Raw genomic sequence first — 19506 nt, 5'->3', positions numbered from 1 at the left:
CAGTTGTGGTCCCAGCACTGATCCCTGTGGCACACCACTAACCACCGATTTCCAACCCGAAAAGGATCCATTTATCCCGACTCTCTGCTTTCTGTTAGCCAGCCAATTCTCTATCCATGCTAATACATTTCCTCTGACTCCGCGTACTTTTATATTCTGCAGTAACATTTTGTGTGGCACCTTATCGAATGCCTTTTGGAAATCTAAATACACCACATCCATCGGTACACCTCTATCCACCATGCTCGTTATATCCTCAAAGAATTCCAGTAAATTAGTTAAACATGATTTCCCCTTCATGAATCAGTGTTGCGTCTGCTTGATTGCACTATTCCTATCTAGATGTCCCGCTATTTCTTCCTTTTAATGATAGCTTCAAGCCTTTTCCCCACTACAGCTGTTAAACTAACCGGCCTATAGTTATCTGCCTTTTGTCTGCCCCCTTTTTTAAACAGAGGCGTTACATTAGCTGCTTTCCAATCTGCTGGTATCTCCCCAGAGTTCAGAGAATTTTGGTAGATTATAACGAATGCATCTGCTATAACTTCAGCCATCTCTTTTTTAATACCCTGGGATGCATTTCATCAGGACCAGGGGACTTGTCTACCTTGAGTTCCATTAGCCTGTCCAGCACTACCCGCCCCCCCCCTAGTGATAGTGATTGTCTCAAGGTCCTCCCTTCCCACATTCCCGTGACCAGCAATTTTTGGCATGGTTTTGTGTCTTCCACTGTGAAGACCGAAGCAAAATAATTGTTTAAGGTCTCAGCCATTTCCACATTTCCCATTATTAAATCCCCCTTCTCATCTTCTAAGGGACCAACATTTACTTTAGTCACACTTTTCCGTTTTATATATCTGTAAAAGCTTTTACTTTCTGTTTTTATGTTTTGCGCAAGTTTACTTTCGTAATCTATCTTTCCTTTATTGCTTTCTTAGTCATTCTTTGCTGTCGTTTAAAATGTTCCCAATCTTCGAGTTTCCCACTAACCTTGGCCACCTTATACGCATTGGTTTTTAATTTAATACTCTCTATTTCCTTGGTTATCCACGGCTGGTTATCCCTTCTCTTACTCACTGGAATATATTTTTGTTGAGCACTATGAAAGAGCTCCTTAAAAGTCCTCCACTGTTCCTCAATTGTGCGACCATTTAGTCTGTGTTTCCAGTCTACTTTAGCCAACTCTGCCCTCATCCCACTGTAGTCCCCTTTGTTTAAACATAGTACGCTTGTTTGAGACACTACTTCCTCACCCTCAATCTGTATTACAAATTCAACCATACCGTAATCACTCATTCCGAGAGGATCTTTTACTAGGAGATCGTTTGTTAATCCTGTCTCATTACACAGGACCAGATCTAAGATCGCTTGCTCCCTTGTAGGTTCTGTAACATACTGTTCTAAGAAACAATCCCATATGTATTCTATGAATTCCTCCTCAAGGCTACCCTGTGCGATTTGATTTGACCAATCGATATGTAGGTTAAAATCCCCCATGATTACTGCCGTTCCTTTTTCACATGCCTTCATTGTTCCCTTGATTATTGCCCGCCCCACCATGAAGTTATTATTTGGGGGCCTATAAACTATGCCCACCAGTGACTTTTTCCCCTTACTATCTCTAATCTCCACCCACAGTGATTCAACATTTTGTTCTTTGGAGCCAATATCGTCTCTCTCAATTGCCCTGATATTTTCCTTTATTAACCGAGCTACCCCACCTCCTTTCCCTCTTTGTCTACCACGCGATTGCCCCACAACAGACCATCCGCCTGCAGGGACATTTTGTCTTTGCGCCTGTTGTAACACACCTGATCCCATACGATGATTAGTGCTAGCTTGCGACGCGTCATTTACAAGGGTTATACAGGACAAACAGTTTGTTTGAACACAACAGATTCCTGGCTTTCTTGAAGATAGCCTCTTGTGAATTCCCCCATACCCAGTCGTCTTCCTTGCGCGTGTGGGGGTTCTAGCAGGGTGCTTAACCCAGGTAGGAAATTGGTTAATGAGTCCCAGGAACGGCCGCAGCTCCGTCATGTTCTGTGGTCTCGGCACTTTCTTGATGGCCTCCGTCTTGGCATCGGTGGGTCTGATGCCATCTGCCATGATTATTCTTCCCAAGAACTCGCCCTCCTGTGCCAGAAAAACGCACTTCGAGCGTTTCAACCTGAGGCCCATGCGATCCAACCGACTAAGAACCTCTTCCAGATTCTTCAAGTGCTCAATGGTGTCCTGAGTTGTAACCAGTATGTCATCCTGGAAAACCACGATGCGAGGAACTGACTTTAGCAGGCGCTCCATCTTCCGTTGGAAGATTGCCGCGGCTGACCAAATCCCAAACGGGCACCGGTTATAGATGAACAGACCTTTGTGTTTTGATGCAGGTTGAGGCCTTTTGAAGACTCCTCCAGCTCCTGCGTCATGTAGGCCGAGGTCAGGTCCAACTTGGTGAATGTCTTCCCTCCAGCCAGTGTCGTGAATAGGTTATCTGCCTTGGGTAGTGGGTACTGGTCTTCTAGCGAAAAACGGTTAATCGTTACTTTATAGTCCCCACAAATTCTAACCGTGCCATCCTCTTTGTACTAGGACAATCGGAGTAGCGCATTCGTTGAATTCCACTGGCCGATGATGCTTTCTCACTGCAGCCTGTCCAGCTCAATTTCCACTTTCCCACACATCATGTACGGTACTGCCCGTGCCTTGTGGTTGGTGGGTCGCATACCGAGAACGAAATGGATCTGCACTTTCACCCCCGAGAAGCTTCCAATGTCTAGCTCGAGCAATGAAGGGAACTTGCTCAGAACCTGGGCACATGAGGCGTTGTCGATGGATGAAAGCGCTCTGATGTCGTCCCAGTTCCAGCAGATTTTTCCCAGCCAGCTTCTGCCAAACAACGGTGGGGCCATCCCCTGGCACAATCCACAGCGGGAGTTCGTGTACTGCTCCGTCATAGGAGACTTTGACTTCTGCACTGCCAATTAGAGATTAGGTCCTTGGTGTAAGTCCTTAATTTGGTGTGAATGGGGCTGAGCTTGGGCCTGTGTCTTTTTGTCCCACAGCCTGTCGAAGGCCTTTTTACTTATTATGGACTGACTTGCCCCCGTGTCCAGTCTATAGATACTGGAATACCGTTCAGTTCAACTTTCAGCATTATTGGTGGACATTTCGTAGTGAATGTGTGTACCCTGTACACTTCTGCCTCCTCGGTACGAGTCTCCAATTCTGCCTGATCCACAGAGGATCGATCTTCTGCAACGTGGTAGTTTGCAGCTCGCCTGCACATTCGCTGGAGGTGTCCCATTGTTCTGCAACCATAGCACGCATAGTGCTTGAAGCGGCATTGATGGGGCCGATGATCACCTCCACAAAGCCAACAAGGTATTAATGCGAGGCAGTTAACGATTGATGGCGGTCTCTGGGTCATCTGATGTAGGGCAGTAGCAGCCGGCGTGTACGTTCTGCTCGAAACCGACGTTACTTTATGCATCATACTGGCCGAAACTTCTTTACTTTGCAAAATCTGTTTGGTGTTGTCACTGGTGAACATAAATGCCTGGGCTATTGTTATGGCTTTACTTGGATTTGGAGTTTCTATAGTCAACAGTTTGCGAAGGATTGCCTCATGGCCAATGCCCAGTACAAAAAAGTCTGAACATTTGTTCTAGGAGTCCCTCAAACTCTCAATGCCCTATGAGGCGCCTTAGTGCAGCGACATAGCTCGCCACTTCCTGCCCCTCCGATCTTGACACGTGTAGAACCGATATCGTGCCATCAAAACACTTTCCTTAGGATTTGGGTGCTCCCAGACCAGCGTACACAATTCTTCATAGGATTTCTCTGTTTTTGCCGGAGCTAGGAGGTTCTTCATGAGGCCATAGGTTGTTGCCCCACAGACAGTTAGGAAGATCTGCCTTCGTTTGGTAGCATTCTCATCCCCTTCCAGCTCGTTGGCCACGATGTATTGGTTGAGTCTCTCCATGAAGGCCCCCCAATCATCCCCTTCTGAGAACTTCTCCAGGATACCAACTGTTCTTTGCATTTTTGTGCAGTTGTTCGTTACCTCGTTGCCAATTGATACTGATACGTCCTTACTATACAGTATAAATGCACACGAGGCCCATGCTTGAGAGGTCCGTCTGTGACCTGTCCTTTATTCCTTAGCACTCAAGTGATGAAGGTGGGTGGAGCTTCCCCTTTTATACCTGAAGGTCCAGGTTAGGGGTGTCTCCCACCTAGTGGTCAGTGTTCTCACGGTGTACAACTTAGGTCAGTTTATATATGGGTTACAATGCTGGTTGAATACATGACATCACCTTTCCCCCCCCCCCCCTCCCAAAGTCTTATTGGGATCACAGGTTGAGACTCTCTGGTGGTTTACGCTCCCTTGTAGAGCGCCTGAGTTGGGGCTCCGGTTGTTGGGTGCTGGCCTGAGTGTCTGCTGTTTGCAGTGCCTCAGGCCTGTCCGGACTGCCCACAGTGACTGGGCTCTCCTCCCTTTGGTTCTGGTGTTCGGTCACGTGTGGTGGAGTGAACTCTATCGTGTTCTTCCTCTGCTTCTATGGGGTTACTGAACCTCCTTTTTGTTTGATCCACATGTTTGCGGCAGATTTGTCCATTGGTAAGTTTAACTACCAGAATCCTATTTCCCTCTTTGGCAACCACAGTGCCTGCGAGCCATTTGGGCCCTGCAGCGTAGTTGAGGACAAAAACAGCATCATTTTCATCAATACATCGCGCCCTCGCATTCCTGTCATGGTAGTGATATTGTGACTGGCGCCTGCTCTCGACAATTTCTTTCATGGTGGGGTGTATAAGGGATAATCGGGTTTTGAGCATCCTTTTCATTAGTAGCTCTGCGGGTGGAACCCCTGTGAGCGAGTGTGGTCGGGATCTGTAGGCCAACAGGAGGCGTGATAAGTGGGTTTGTAGGGAACCCCCTTGGAATCTGAGCATCCCCTGTTTGATTATCTGCACTGCTCGTTCTGCCTGGCCGTTTGAGGCCGGCTTGAACGGTGCCGTTCTAACCTGGTTAATTCCATTGCCTGCCATGAAGTCCTGGAATTCAGTGCTTGTGAAGCACGGGCCATTGTCGCTGACCAAGATGTCTGGTAGACCGTGGGCAGCGAACATTGCCCGTAGACTTTCTACCATGGCAGAGGATGTGCTTGAATTTAAAATGTCTCACTCGATCCATTTGGAGTAGGCGTCTACTACAACCAAAAACATTTTCCCCATGAAAGGACCTGCATAGTCCACATGAATGCATGACCAAGGCTTGGCGGGCCAGGGCCTAAGGGGGGCTTCCCTGAGCGCATGGCCCAGCTGGGCACACGTGTTGCACCTGCGAACACAGATCTGCGTCTATCCCTGGCCACCAAACGTGTGACCTGGCAATTGCCTTCATCGTGACAATGCCCGGGTGCCCATTGTGGAGTTCTCTGATGAACACCTCTCTGCCCATCTGAGGCATGACTACGCGGTTTCCCCACAGGCAATCGGCCTGAATCGAGAGTTCATCCTTGCGCCTGTGAAATGGTTTAAATTTCTCAGGGCATGCCCTATACATGGTTGCCCCAGTCCCCATTCAGGACACATTTCTTGACTGGAGACAATAGCGGGTCTCTATTTGTCCAGACTTTAATCTGACGGGCTGTCACGGGTGAGCCTTCACTTTAGAAAGCTTCAACAGCCATGACCATCTCAGCACCACGCTCGGTAGCCCCCTCAGTGGTGGCTAGTGGGAGCCTGCTGAGTGCATCGGCGCAGTTTTCGGTGCCCGGTCTGTGCCGAATTGTGTAGTCATAGGCAGCTAACGTGAGTTCCCACCTCTGTGCGGGCCGATGCGTTTGCATTTATGGCCTTGTTGTCGGCCAAAAGGGATGTTAGGGGTTTGCCAAACAGGTACTGGTGCATTTTCTTTACCGCATATACACATGTGAGCGCCTCCTTTTCTACCATCCTGTAGCCCCTTTCTGCCTGGGACAGACTCATGGAGGCATAAACTACCGGCTGTAACTGACCCTTGGCATTGACATGCTGCAACACACACCCGACACCATAGGACGACGCATCGCACGTTAACACAAGTTTCTTACATGGGTCATATAGCGTTAACAGATTGTTGGAACATAACAAATTGCGTGCTCTATTAAAAGCCCTTTCCTGGCTGTCCCCCAAGACCCATTCGTGACCTTTGCGTAGGAGCACGTGTAGCGGCTCTAGCAGCGTGCTCAATTTGGGAAGAAAGTTACCAAAATAGTTCAGGAGCCCCAGGAACGAACGCAGCTCCGTCGTGTTATGGGGTCTGGGTGCTCTCTGGATCGCTTCCGTCTTGGATGCAGTAGGGCTGATCCCGTCTGCTGCTACCCTCATCCCCAGGAATTCTACCTCTGGAGCTAGGAAGACGCACTTCGCCTTTTTCAGTCGCAGACCTACCCGGTCCAGTCTGCGTAGCACCTCCTCCAGGTTGTGGAGGTGTTCTTCAGTATCGTAACCCGTAATGAGGATGTCGTCCTGAAAAACCACCGTCCCTGGAATCGACTTGAAGAGGCTTTCCATATTTCGTTGGAAGATCGCGGCGGCCGAGCGAATCCCGAACGGACATCTGTTGTACTCAAACAACCCCTTGTGTGTCGTGATGGTGGTCAGCTTCTTCGACTCACTCGCCAGCTCCTGGGTCATGTAAGCTGAGGTCAGGTCCAATTTTGAAAAAGGTTTGCCACCGGATAGCGTCGCAAAGAGGTCCTCCGCTCTCGGTAGCGGGTACTGGTCTTGGAGTGACACCCGATTGATGGTGGCCTTGTAATCGCCACATATCCTGATCGACCCATCCGCCTTGAGCACCGGCACAATCGGGCTCGCCCAGTCACTGAATTCGACTGGCGAGATGATGCCTTCCCTCAACAGGTGGTCCAATTTGCCTTCTATCTTTTCCCGCATCACGTACGGCACCGCTCTGGCCTTGTGGTGTACTGGTCTGGCGTCCGGGTTTATGTGAATCACTACCTTGGCCCCCATGAAAGTGCCAATGCCGGGTTGAAATAATGAGTCAAATTTGTCCAGGACCTGTGAGCATGATACTCGCTCCACAGAGGAAATTGCATTGACATCGCCCCATTTCCAGTTCATGACAGCAAGCCAACTCCTCCCCAGTAGTGCGGGACCGTCCCCTGGGACAATCCAGAGTGGCAACCTGTTCTCCGAATCTTTGTGGGTCGCGACTACCGTGGCGCTGCCTAGCACCGGAATGATCTGCTTTGTGTAAGTCTGTAGCTGTGTGTCAATCGGCGATAATTTTGGCCTCCTGGCCTTGGATGCCCACAACTTTTCGAACTGTTTGATACCCATCAGGGACTGGCATCTGTGTCTAACTCCATTGATACTGGGATGCCATTGAGGAGTACTTTCATCATTATCGGTGGCGTCCTGGTGTATGAACTGTATACGTGCTCCACATGAACTCGCTGAACTTCAGCTTCCAGTGATTTCCCCCAGTGTCCATTTCTGCAGGTATTTTGCTCATCTCTGCAAACTCCGGCTGAATGTATGCCTCCACACCTCCAGCATGAGTTGCGGTTTGAAACAAAAGGTCCCTTGCCAGTCGATTGTCCCTGACTGCCCCTGTTATTGTCCTTGAGTGCACCATTAACAGGTGTTGATGGCCCCATTACTGGCCGCATTGTCCCTTGCAATGGCGTGAATTGCTGTTCAGCTTGCCATTGTCTCTGTCGAACTCCCCCTCTGGGTTCGACAACATGTTGGGGCATGCCTGACTGCCCTTGTCTGCCTGGAGAACTGTGCTGCTTTAACAATGTTGAATCTCTGTCCCAACCATTCCTTAACACAGTACCTCTCGTCTGTTCTGCTTGCGACCATGCTCGCGTGGTTTAAATCCCAGTTTCTTGTCGCCATTGATACATCCTTACTACACAGTATAAATGCACACGAGGCCCATGCTTGAGAGGTTGTCAGTCTGTGACCTGTCCTTTATTCCTTAGCACTCAAGTGATGAAGATGGGTGGAGCTTCCCCTTTTATACCTGAAGGTCCAGGTTAGGAGTGTCTCCCACCTAGTGGTCAGTGTTCTCACGGTGTACAACTTAGATCAGTTTATACATGGGTTACAATGCTGGTTGAATACATGACAGATGCACTCTCAATAAAGGATGAAACTGTACACAGTACTCAATGAGCAAGTGTGACCTTAGCTCCTTTAAGACTCGAGTGCAGGTACCTTGTGGGTGGCCTGCTTATATACCGTGCTCCAAGGGATGCTGGGAGGTAGGGCCTCTGGTGGTGTAATACAGGTTGAAAGGGATTAAATACGTTTATTATTAATAATGTTGGGACTGTCCTTGGAAGATACTTGGATTTGTTCAGATATCAGGCAGGGTGGGTGGGCGGTGTGTGTAAGGGCCTATGCTCCATGGGATCATGTTGACGTGAAATAGTCAGTTACTGAATGCAGTAGAGAGCGCCATTTGTTGGTGCTTCGGAATGTATTGGCCGTCACTTCCTGCCCTCTGGAATGTTGGAGTGTGCCAGAATCGCGGATGGAGTGGGTCCCAAAATCAGCTAATGTTTAGCTCACAAGGCGGAGGGATCTGCTCTGCCCCCCCACACTCACTGCTACCTGGCTCTCTGCAGCTCTGGTAAAAGTGTTGCCAGTGCCTCCAGTTTTCATAGAATCGTACAGCAAAGGAGGAGGCCAGTTGGCCCTTCATGGCAATGCCAGCTCTGAGAACAATTCTAGCTTCAATAGTCAAACTACTTTGTAATATTTTAAATCAACAGATATGCTAATCTCTTTTGCTATCTCGATAGCAATTTCTATCATTATCATAGGCGGTCCCTTGTATTGAGGATGACTTGCTTCCACACCAAAAAGGGATGAGTTCAGATGTTTCAATGAAGGATCTAATATTCCAGGTTCCGAACTACATGTTGAAGGATGAAAGATGCCTGTGCGTGGATTTTTTTAACGTGGTGGCTGTTTCGCACCAGCCATCACGTGAACATAACTATAACTATAACTATTGCTATTGTATGTCACAGTTCCATTCATACAATTATTGAAAGCAAAAATAAATGAAACAAATCTTGGATATTTACAACACACAAATATCCAAGTACCCTGTATACTTTTCTTTGTATACATTGTTTTCTTTTAAAATAAAACTCACTCTTGTCACCTTGTCCTAATATGATGTACCGTTGACCTCACAATGCTCTGATTCTTGCAGCATAAACCGTAACCATGGAAAGTGTTTCTGCTGTGACGACAGAGTAATGGATTGTTCTTGTATGGCTGTATGTGATCTCAAGTCAGTACAGGTGTGTGGAAACATCTGAACCTTTGGACAGTCACATACGTGGGCCTCCTCAGTATTGTACTTTAAGTGTCCAGGAAAGTCGAAAGATAAATGAAAGCATAATTTTTTTTATTTCTGGAAAATTTTTGATGTGCTGAGAAAAGTTAACAGCAACTGAAGCACGGAAAAAGAGCATCATCATCATCATCATCATCATCATCTTCATAGGCGGTCCCTCGAACGAGGATGACTTGCTTCGACATGAGTTCGTAGATATTTCAATGAAGGGCCCAATATTCCAGTCCTGAACTCCAAGGGGTGGAAGAAGCCTGTGTGTGGATTTTTTTAATGTGTGGTGACCGTTGCACATCAGCCACCGCATGGGCTTGACCGAGCTGGGCGTTTTATCCAGTGGCAAGGGTTAACCAGGACAACTGGAGACCTGCTCTGCTGCACAGACCTAGTGCGTGCACACATCGTAGTGTGTGCTGCCCCTGGGCCCCGTACCCTTATTTGCCGCACCCCTGCCACAATCTCTTGCTGCTCCTCCGCCACAAACAATCAAAGAGCAGTTAACAGTAACTGAAGCAGGGAGAAAGAGCAAATACACGCAGAGCCACGCGCTCGTGAGAAGGAATTTGAGGTATTTTGAAATCAATTTGTGTTGTCCAGAATTTGTAAAAATTTGACATTTTTGATCCAAATTCAGATGTGGGTGGTCGAGATGTGGGAGAAATGGCAGCATGAAGGGAGTCATCTGCTTGTTGAACTAATGCCTACATTCTGGCATTTGGTAATAATGGCTCCCACCACTTTTTTTTTTTTATAAAGTCCACTCTGTATCTAAACTTGGCCAAGAGGAAGAATGCTTCTTCTGTGGCACTGTTGGAGGTGATGTCTTTCGGCTAAGATGTTAAACTCTGGCTCCGTCTGCCCTCTTTGATGGACTTGACTGATCCTATTGCACTATTCAAAGAAGAGCAGAGGAGCTTTCCCCGCTGTCCTGGCCAATATTTATTCCCTCGACCAACATCAATAAAACAGATTATCTCGTCATTATCACATTGCTATTTGGGGCCGTTTGCTGTGCAAAAATAGTCTGCCACGTTTCCTACATTACAACAGTGATTACAGCCTAATGAAGTATTCTTGGGGTTTTCTCTCCTTCCTCTTCTTCCTCCTCTTTCTTCTCTTCCTCCTTTCTTCTTCCTCCTCCTCTTTCTTCTTCCTCCTCCTCTTTCTTCTCCTCCTCCTCTTTCTCTTCTCCTCCCTCCTCTTTCTTCTTCCTCCTCCTCTTTCTTCTTCCTCCTCCTCTTTCTTCTTCCCCTCTCCCTCCTCCCCTTTCTTCCTCCTCCTCCCCTTTCTTCCTCCTCCCTCCCTTTCTTCCTCCTCCTCCCCTTTCTTCCTCCTCCTCCCCTTTCTTCCTCCTCCCTCCCTTTCTTCCTCCTCCTCCCCTTTCTTCCTCCTCCTCCCCTTTCTTCCTCCTCCTCCCTTTCTTCCTCCTCCTCCCCTTTCTTCCTCCTCCTCCCCTTTCTTCCTCCTCCTCCCCTTTCTTCCTCCTCCTCCCCTTTCTTCCTCCTCCTCCCTTTCTTCCTCCTCCTCCCCTTTCTTCCTCCTCTCCCCTTTCTTCCTCCTCCTCCCTTTCTTCCTCCTCCTCCCCTTTCTTCCTCCTCCTCCCCTTTCTTCCTCCTCCTCCCCTTTCTTCCCCCTCCTCCCCTTTCTTCCTCCTCCTCCCCTTTCTTCCTCCTCCTCCCCTTTCTTCCCCCTCCTCCCCTTTCTTCCTCCTCCTCCCCTTTCTTCCTCCTCCTCCCTTTCTTCTCCTCCTCCTCCCCTTTCTTCCTCCTCCTCCCCTTTCTTCCTCCTCCTCCCTTTCTTCCTCCTCCTCCCCTTCTTCCTCCTCCTCCCCCCTTTCTTCCTCCTCCTCCCCTTTCTTCCTCCTCCTCCCTTTCTTCCTCCTCCTCCTCTTTCTTCCTCCTCCTCCTCTTTCTTCCTCCTCCTCCTCTTTCCTTCCTCCTCCTCCTCTTTCCTTCCTCCTCTTCCTCCTCCTCTCTCCTCCTCCTCTCTCCTCCTCCTCCGCCTCCTTCCTCCTCTCGCCTCCTCCTCCTCTCGCCTCCTCCTCCTCTCGCCTCCTCCTCCTCTCGCCTCCTCCTCCTCTCGCCTCCTCCTCCTCTCGCCTCCTCCTCCTCTCGCCTCCTCCTCCTCTCGCCTCCTCCTCCTCTCGCCTCCTCCTCCTCTCGCCTCCTCCTCCTCTCGCCTCCTCCTCCTCTTCGTCTCCTCCTCCTCTTTCCTCCTCCTCTTTCCTCCTCCTCTCTCCTCCTCCTCTCTCCTCCTCCTCTCGCCTCCTCCTCCTCTCGCCTCCTCCTCCTCTCGCCTCCTCCTCCTCTCGCCTCCTCCTCTCTCTCCTCCTCCTCCTGCCTCCTCCTCCTCTCGCCTCCTCCTCCTCTCGCCTCCTCCTCCTCTCGCCTCCTCCTCCTCTCGCCTCCTCCTCCTCTCGCCTCCTCCTCCTCTCGCCTCCTCCTCCTCTCGCCTCCTCCTCCTCTCGCCTCCTCCTCCTCTCGCCTCCTCCTCCTCTCGCCTCCTCCTCCTCTCGCCTCCTCCTCCTCTCGCCTCCTCCTCCTCTCGCCTCCTCCTCCTCTCGCCTCCTCCTCCTCTCGCCTCCTCCTCCTCTCGCCTCCTCCTCCTCTCGCCTCCTCCTCCTCTCGCCTCCTCCTCCTCTCGCCTCCTCCTCCTCTCGCCTCCTCCTCCTCTCGCCTCCTCCTCCTCTCGCCTCCTCCTCCTCTCGCCTCCTCCTCCTCTCGCCTCCTCCTCCTCTCGCCTCCTCCTCCTCTCGCCTCCTCCTCCTCTCGCCTCCTCCTCCTCTCGCCTCCTCCTCCTCTCGCCTCCTCCTCCTCTCGCCTCCTCCTCCTCTCGCCTCCTCCTCCTCTCGCCTCCTCCTCCTCTCGCCTCCTCCTCCTCTCGCCTCCTCCTCCTCTCGCCTCCTCCTCCTCTCGCCTCCTCCTCCTCTCGCCTCCTCCTCCTCTCGCCTCCTCCTCCTCTCGCCTCCTCCTCCTCTCGCCTCCTCCTCCTCTCGCCTCCTCCTCCTCTCGCCTCCTCCTCCTCCTCCTCCTCCTCTCTCGCCTCCTCCTCCCTCCTCCTCCTCCTCTCTCCTCCTCCTCCTCCTCCTCCTCCTCTCTCCTCCTCCTCCTCCTCCTCCTCCTCCTCCTCCTCCTCCTCCTCCTCTCTCCTCCTCCTCCTCCTCCTCCTCCTCCTCCTCCTCCTCTCTCCTCCTCCTCCTCCTCCTCCTCCTCCTCTCTCCTCCTCCTCCTCCTCCTCCTCTCTCCTCCTCCTCTCGCTCGCTCTTTCGCTCTCTTTCTTTCTTTCTCTCTCGCTCTCTTTCTCTCTTTCTTTCTCTCTCGCTCTCTTTCTCTCGCTCTCTCGCTCTCTTTCTCTCTTTCTCTCTCTCTCTCGCTCTCTTTCTCTCTTTCTCTCTCTCTCTCGCTCTCTTTCTCTCTTTCTCTCTCTCTCTCGCTCTCTTTCTCTCTCTCTCTCGCTCTCCTTTCTTTCTTTCTCTCTCTCTCTCCTTCTTCCTCACCCTCTCTAAAATGTCACAGGACAACCAACAAGGTAATTCACATCTTCAGGATGGGGCAAACATGAGATTATCAGGCAGCCCATGATCGCTGGTATTGATTCACTGAAATAAATGTAAAGAGAAGGGAGATGTTTCATTTTAACTTGCGTGTGAGGAGATCTGTGTCACATGGGATATCAGCAGTTCATACAGGTAGATGGATTGGGAGAGATTGAATTTGGACAAATGCAGAAAAAAAAGTGTTGACTGGGGATATTAATTACTTTTGCGAGGAAGACAATGTGGATATTGAAAAGGCAAAGGAATAATGGCATAAGGGTTTGAGAAAGAACTGCTATTGACTGTAATCCACCTTGTATTTAAGTTTGACTGCAGTCTTCCACCTTTCATGTTTAAGTTAGGTTTGACTAATCTGGTGCTGGTCTTATTTGTATTTCGGTTTGACTGATGTCTGGTACTATTCTGGTATGTGTTTAGCTTTGACTCGTATCTTTCCTATTTTGCATTTTGCTTTTGTTCAAGTTGCAATGGGACAGTAGAGAAATTGGCAGAAAGTGGTGGATGTTCCCTGGGACATAATTATCAATAGCTCTGATGGGTTTTTGTACTTAGTATTTTTTGTATTTAAATTGACTATTGTGAATTTTTGGGGACATATACTAAAATAGAATATTGATTTGGGGAGGGAAAATTACACTCATACAAGTAATCAAATATATATTTATTGATTTATAGATAAATCTTTTTCTACAAACCTTTTTTATGATGAGGCGTATAGCATTACCATTTTTAAAAAGTACAAACTGAGTGCATTGGAAGAACAAAATCTTTAGGCTAAACCTTTAACTCCTGAAAGGGTGGAACAAAACTACAGTTTGGATATAAGTAAATCATGTGGTAGATGTGTGGAAAAGGCTGCTGGGGGAAGGCAGTAGAGTGGAAATGGGGCTGTTGGATTTGAGGGGCTGGATAGGTATTTTTCGCCAAGATAAAGTATTTTGTTCTTTAACTTTGTAGTTGGTTATTTGGACTGTAATCTTGTGTTCCTGTATATTCTGCTCCTACAGATGGGCTAAAATAGAATATTGGTGTAGGGGGTGGAGAGAATCTACCGCAAAAGCAAATCTGAGCTCCCGCTGGAGGTGGCCAACCAGCCCTTGAGAATGGCATACACTCCTGAGGTTGAATAGCAGCTCTTGAATAAGTGTTTCAGCTACCCTGCCAACTGGCTCAGTTCCAAATGTGAGTGGTGCATAATAATGGCTGTGATAACCTAGAGCAAAAGAGCCAGCCGCCTTCTCATTTAGACTTGGCTAACCTATATAGTAACTCCTCCACTCTGATGTGCAGTGCAACTAATGCCATCCTCTGCTATGCCTCAAACTCCGAGGAGGGATTCCTAAGCTCGAGATTCACGTCTAAAGCTTTCCTTTTTTATAAATTTTTTTTTTTTTTAGCTCAAAATGGTAGATTGAGTCGATTTTATAGAAAAAAAATTAATGCATTAGCATTTTTATTTCCAGTATTGGCAGTGATCTACCTGATTTCAGCATAAATTGCCTTGCCTCTGTAGCTTATAGAAAATTGAAGCCTTTGTGTAAAGGTTCTCGAAGTTTTGTTTTCTATCTACTGCCCTGCAGGGACAATAAATCAGTGCTGCTTGATTGAAAAAAAGACTTTCTTGTAGTGTCCAATTTATAGGTATTCAACATCAGTATTAATAATGAGCTTAGCATTTGTTTCTAGTTGTGGTCCGGAACATCCTTGGTTATCCAAAATGCTGTCACTGACATGAAAGGTTGTATTTTTTTTCTTTCTTTTTTGCTGTATTTATGGATTGCTCCCCCCCAGCCCAGTGTTTTTTTTTATCTTCCTCTTCCTCATATACACATGTCCATAAAGTATAATTTCTGTGTTCCATATGAGCTGAGACCAGTGTTATGTATGGAGAATGAGCTCAGTGTTCAGTCTGACTAAGTAAAGTGTGACCTTAGTCTTTTATTGCAGGTCTCCAGAGTGCCTCTCCAACCTGTGAAGCCTCCTTAAATACCTGTGCTCCCAAGGGATTATGGGATCCCTTGGGACTTGAGGGGATGAGTCCTCTGGAGGCTATACAGAGTAAATACAAGTTTACATATACAACAACCAGGATGAGCATCAACCTGCAACCCTCAACTGGTCAAAAATAGCTTGAGGGGGGTGGGGAGGAGGAAATATGTGGGGAAGCTCTTGTGATGCAAACTGCACGTTTCAAGTCTGAGTTTAAGGGGTGGGCAAAATGAGCTGGAGCGGCGGGGAAGTGACCCGGGGGGGGCGGTGGAGAATGAGAGGTGAAGGAGAAATGGAAAGGGATTAAGAGGGAAGGAAGGGACAATCCACTAGACATGCAGAATTTAAGAAGTCGTCAGGTTTTAAACCTATATTAAATACAGTAAGAAAATCAGTGAACATAGTATATATTTAAAATGTAGCTCCTTGGTAAACTGTTTTCTTTAATCTGGCTCTTTAACTTTGAAGGGTTTGGCCACTGTGATAATGTACCGGATTTTGTGGTGGTTAATAATGCTGACTCTTGGTGTTCGTCGTCATTACCCCTCTGAAACCAACCGTAACTTCAGAATTTAGCGCATGTGCAGCTAAACATGGAAATCCTGACGTTGCGGTCAGTCATTCGTAAGAACAGAAAAAATAGGAGTAGGCCATTCGGCCCCTCGAGCCTGCTCCGCCATTCAATGAGTAATTTTTAAAGACACTTTAAACAACCACTAACTGCTGAGGATGGTGGACTCATTTCCTGTAGATTCCAAACTTGGTTGTCCATCCTCCTGTGAAGGCAACACATTATATATGCAATCATCAAAACCAGATTAGGCCACATGATGCCAACTGGTGATGACTGACTGCCCCAGTTTTTGTATCTTTACATTTAAGTGATTCCTATTTCTAATTTTTTTTTTTAACCACTAACTGCTGAGGAATGTTTTCACCTTTTTTAATTGGGGTTAATGATGGATCTTTAACTGTTTCATTTGCTGGCCACCCTCCATCTTGTCTGCCACATGTTCTCTAACCAATATTAGGTAAACACAATCAAAATTCAAATCAGATTTTCAAACTAGTTCCTTGACAGGATGCAGGAAAATAACATGTCATCTGCTCGGCAATCCTTCTGTTCACTGTCAGCATGTTGTGGCAGTGTGACTATTAAAGCAAAGAAAACCATGTTCTTGGGGATGTAGACTTTAACATTTTAACCGGTGTATATAAAGGTATAATTGATTTTCTCCATTTGCATATTTAACTTCAACATCCCTGTCAGGTTTAACTGTGAATATTAATAAGCTTCAAGGGTTCCTTAATCCCAGTTGATCTCTTAATTGCTCCATCTGTTCAATATGCTGTAAAAACACACCATTTGATTTATCGCTGTGTGTTTGTGTGGCGTGGGGGAGAGTGACTTGCTGTGCTGGATTATGCATATATTTTTTTGGCTGGCACGGAGCATTCAAAATAATTTGTGATTGGAGTAAAGGTCCTTTCATAATGTACACTGTTTCTTCTGCTACACCATGTGGAGGGGGTGGGAAGAAGACCAAAGTGTGGGTGGGGCAGGATGGAGCTGAAGCCATGACAAGTGTGGGAAGAAGCCAAGAGTATCTATCTGGTGAACCCTAGATGCTGTACAGAGCTCTGTTTCTGGGCGTCCCTTTTTAAAAGCCTAGGATTATCGGCAGGGGCAGTTTTGTTAGGTTATCTAGAAAGCTAACAAAAATAAATGAGTTGCCAGTGATTTAGAGGGGAGTTTGTGGAGGAAGAAAGCTGAGCAGGCGATGCATGACAGCCTGGTGCCTCCATTGCAGAACAGATGGAAAGAATGACTAATAGTGTGAGAGAGGAAGGAACAGGAGAGGGCAAAAAAAATACTCGCGTGTTGTAAAGGTCGGAAGGCAATGTATTGACAGCTGGCAGCCTTTATTTAAGTGTTTCCAATAAATTTCTAATAGTTTTGTTGATTTGTAAGCATAGACTTCCCGTAATGTGTCTCTAGTAGTGGTGGCAGTAATTTTTGTAATTGTCGCTGTCTTATTAGATTGAAATGTGATGACTTCTAAACAACAAAGACTTTTTGGCCTGGATTTTGCAGTGGTAATGACAGCGAACTGTTGGGGGAGGGAATGAGGATGAGACCCCCTGAAATGGGGGTGGGGTGGTGTCCTGTATGCATGCTTGGGGTTACGAGTCACCAGGTGGCACCACTGTTGGAGGTCATTGGGTTGTACACACGTGTGCGGCCCAAGTATAAAAGGCAAGCCATCATGTCATGTAATCGCTTTGGGTCCTAATAAAGCACAGCCAGGTTTGTACCTGTTAGTTTACAGTATTCAGTCTATCGAGTTATTACATACATAACAGATGGGGTGACAAGGTCACAATTGGACGCCTCCTTTTCACTGCCGGGTTTCTTGGTCCCGTGAGAATCCGTGCAGCGTCAGTTCATTTTGAATTGGGCTCCCGATTGCTCGATTCGGTGTTGAGTTGTGGGGACACTCCGACACCCCGATATGTGCCACTGGGGGAGGAGGAAATGGCGGCAGGCTGGTTGAGGATTCATTCCCCATATTAACGCCAACTCTGGTGCCCCCTCTTTCTCCCCCTCCCTGCCCTGCTTTCTTGCCTGTTGTGGGGGATGCGGAGGCTTTAAGATAGAGGCCTGAGTTCTTGATCCAGCGGGGTTAAGTAATCATTGTTTAGTATCTTAGAGAATGTACTATCCATTTGGGGATATTTTCAGCTTTACCTCGGAGACCCTCGAGTTGGGGATTATGGTGTAAATTGAGATTCCATTATACAATGGTGATGAAGGAGTCAAGGATATACAGGTTAATTTGTGGTGCATTAAATGCCAGTAGCATCAATTTACAAACCTGCTACTCAATTTTGCATCACTAATACGTTAACGGAGTTTAGAAAAAATGTCAACAATCTTTTCTGTAAAGAGAAAAATATAGACGTGCATTTATATAGTGCCTTTCATTACTTCAGAACATACCAAAATACTTCAGTCAACATTACTGTTGTAATGTAGGAAACGCAGCAGCCAATTTGTGCACAGCAAGCTTCCACAAACAGCAATGTGATAATGACCAGATAATCTGTTTTAAGTGATGTTGTTTGATGGATAAATATTGGCCAGGACACCAGGTAGAACTTCCCTGCTCTTCTTCGAATAGTGCCATGGGATCTTTTACATCCATCTGAGAGTGCAGACATGGCCTCGGTTTATCGTCTCGTCTGAAAAGACTTCAGTTCTGACCGTTCAGCACTCCCTCTGTTGAAGTCTCGAGTGGGGCTTGAATCAGCAACTTTCTGACTCTGGTGAGATTGTTACCAATTGAGCCACAGCCATCACATGTTGGGACACATACAAAGTAATAGCTGTGAGACGAGCTCAGACTTGCCCCTTGCTTTATACATTTTTCCCCCATCACTGACCTAGGCAGTAGCACATAACTATACTGTATGTGGACACTAATTGAGATTCAAATAGTCCAATGGTATTTAGACTGTTTGTAGCACAGTGCAGGTTAAATGCTTTTGTTGGGGGGGTGGATGGTGTTATCAGTAGCACTGATGCTAACTAGGATAAAATTCTGCCCTTGCCTTTTGAACAAGTGCTGACTTCCTGTAATACTGCATCTCCAATAAAAATTATTTCATGTATTCCACTCATGGAACCAAAGTAAAATGCAGCAGAGTACTCCAACTGGCTGTGTATGACACATTTTCCAACAGCATTAAAGTTTTACAGTTACTTAGATTAGACTTTTTGTTGCAATATTTATGATCTGTACGATTTCCAGAGGCACTGCACTGCGAGTCTTTGCAGTCAGAACAAGTGTAGCTGGGCAAGCATCAGGTGCACTTAATGCTCATTTTTGCAACCTCCTCTGCTCTCATCATTTCATGCTGGGGGATGGTTCTGTGGGCACTTGTCGACCTCTGGGTCCCCCCCCCCCCCCTCCAAGTGGCCATTTTGTCATGTGCCAGCCTAGATGGTGTGTGGCTGTTCAATTTGGAGACCGAGGGGGAGGTGCACTGCCAAGACTGACCATGTCCACACTTGCTAAGAGGGGGGAGTTCACTGGATATTGATCAGGAGTGGGTACTGTTAAGTTCAGAATAACTCCAAGACTGTTGTTGGCTCAAACCATTGTGACCTTGGTCTCTTTTTTTTTTTAAATGTAACTCCAAAGTGAGGCAGCAGTGTGGTGGACTGCCTTTTATACCTGCTTGCTCCAGGGTGCACAGGTGAACCATAGGTCTCTCTCAGGTGTGCCCCCTAGTGGCAAGTCTTACACATAGGTGAGGTTCATATACATAACATCACTTTTTCCCACCCCCCCCCTCCCAAAGTCTTGAGTGCAAGTTATTTACAGGTCGAGGCGGTTTGCGTTCCCTGGTCGATCACCTGTGTTGAAATCCTGGCATGGGTGAATTGGTCGAATCATCACTGCACGGCAGTTTGGCTGGTCTGATCGAACTGTTGGGCAAGGTGGATTTATCCTCGTGGTTGACAGTGAGGTCAATTTCTGGTTGGGTGTGTGTTGGTGGATCATAGATG

The 19506-nt window shown here is 47.5% G+C and overlaps 1 protein-coding gene across 1 annotated transcript in view; it reads left to right on the top strand.

Annotated features, from left to right (window-relative positions):
* Positions 1-19506, top strand: part of rgl1 (ral guanine nucleotide dissociation stimulator-like 1) — a 296098-nt gene that overhangs the window by 25091 nt on the left and 251501 nt on the right. The window lies entirely within an intron of this gene.

This window comes from Pristiophorus japonicus, chromosome 8, assembly GCF_044704955.1.
Source record: "Pristiophorus japonicus isolate sPriJap1 chromosome 8, sPriJap1.hap1, whole genome shotgun sequence".
In the NCBI taxonomy this organism is placed as follows: Eukaryota; Metazoa; Chordata; class Chondrichthyes; family Pristiophoridae; genus Pristiophorus; species Pristiophorus japonicus.
The sequence above is the reverse complement of the archived record's forward strand: the minus strand, read 5'-3'. Positions and strand labels throughout refer to the sequence as shown.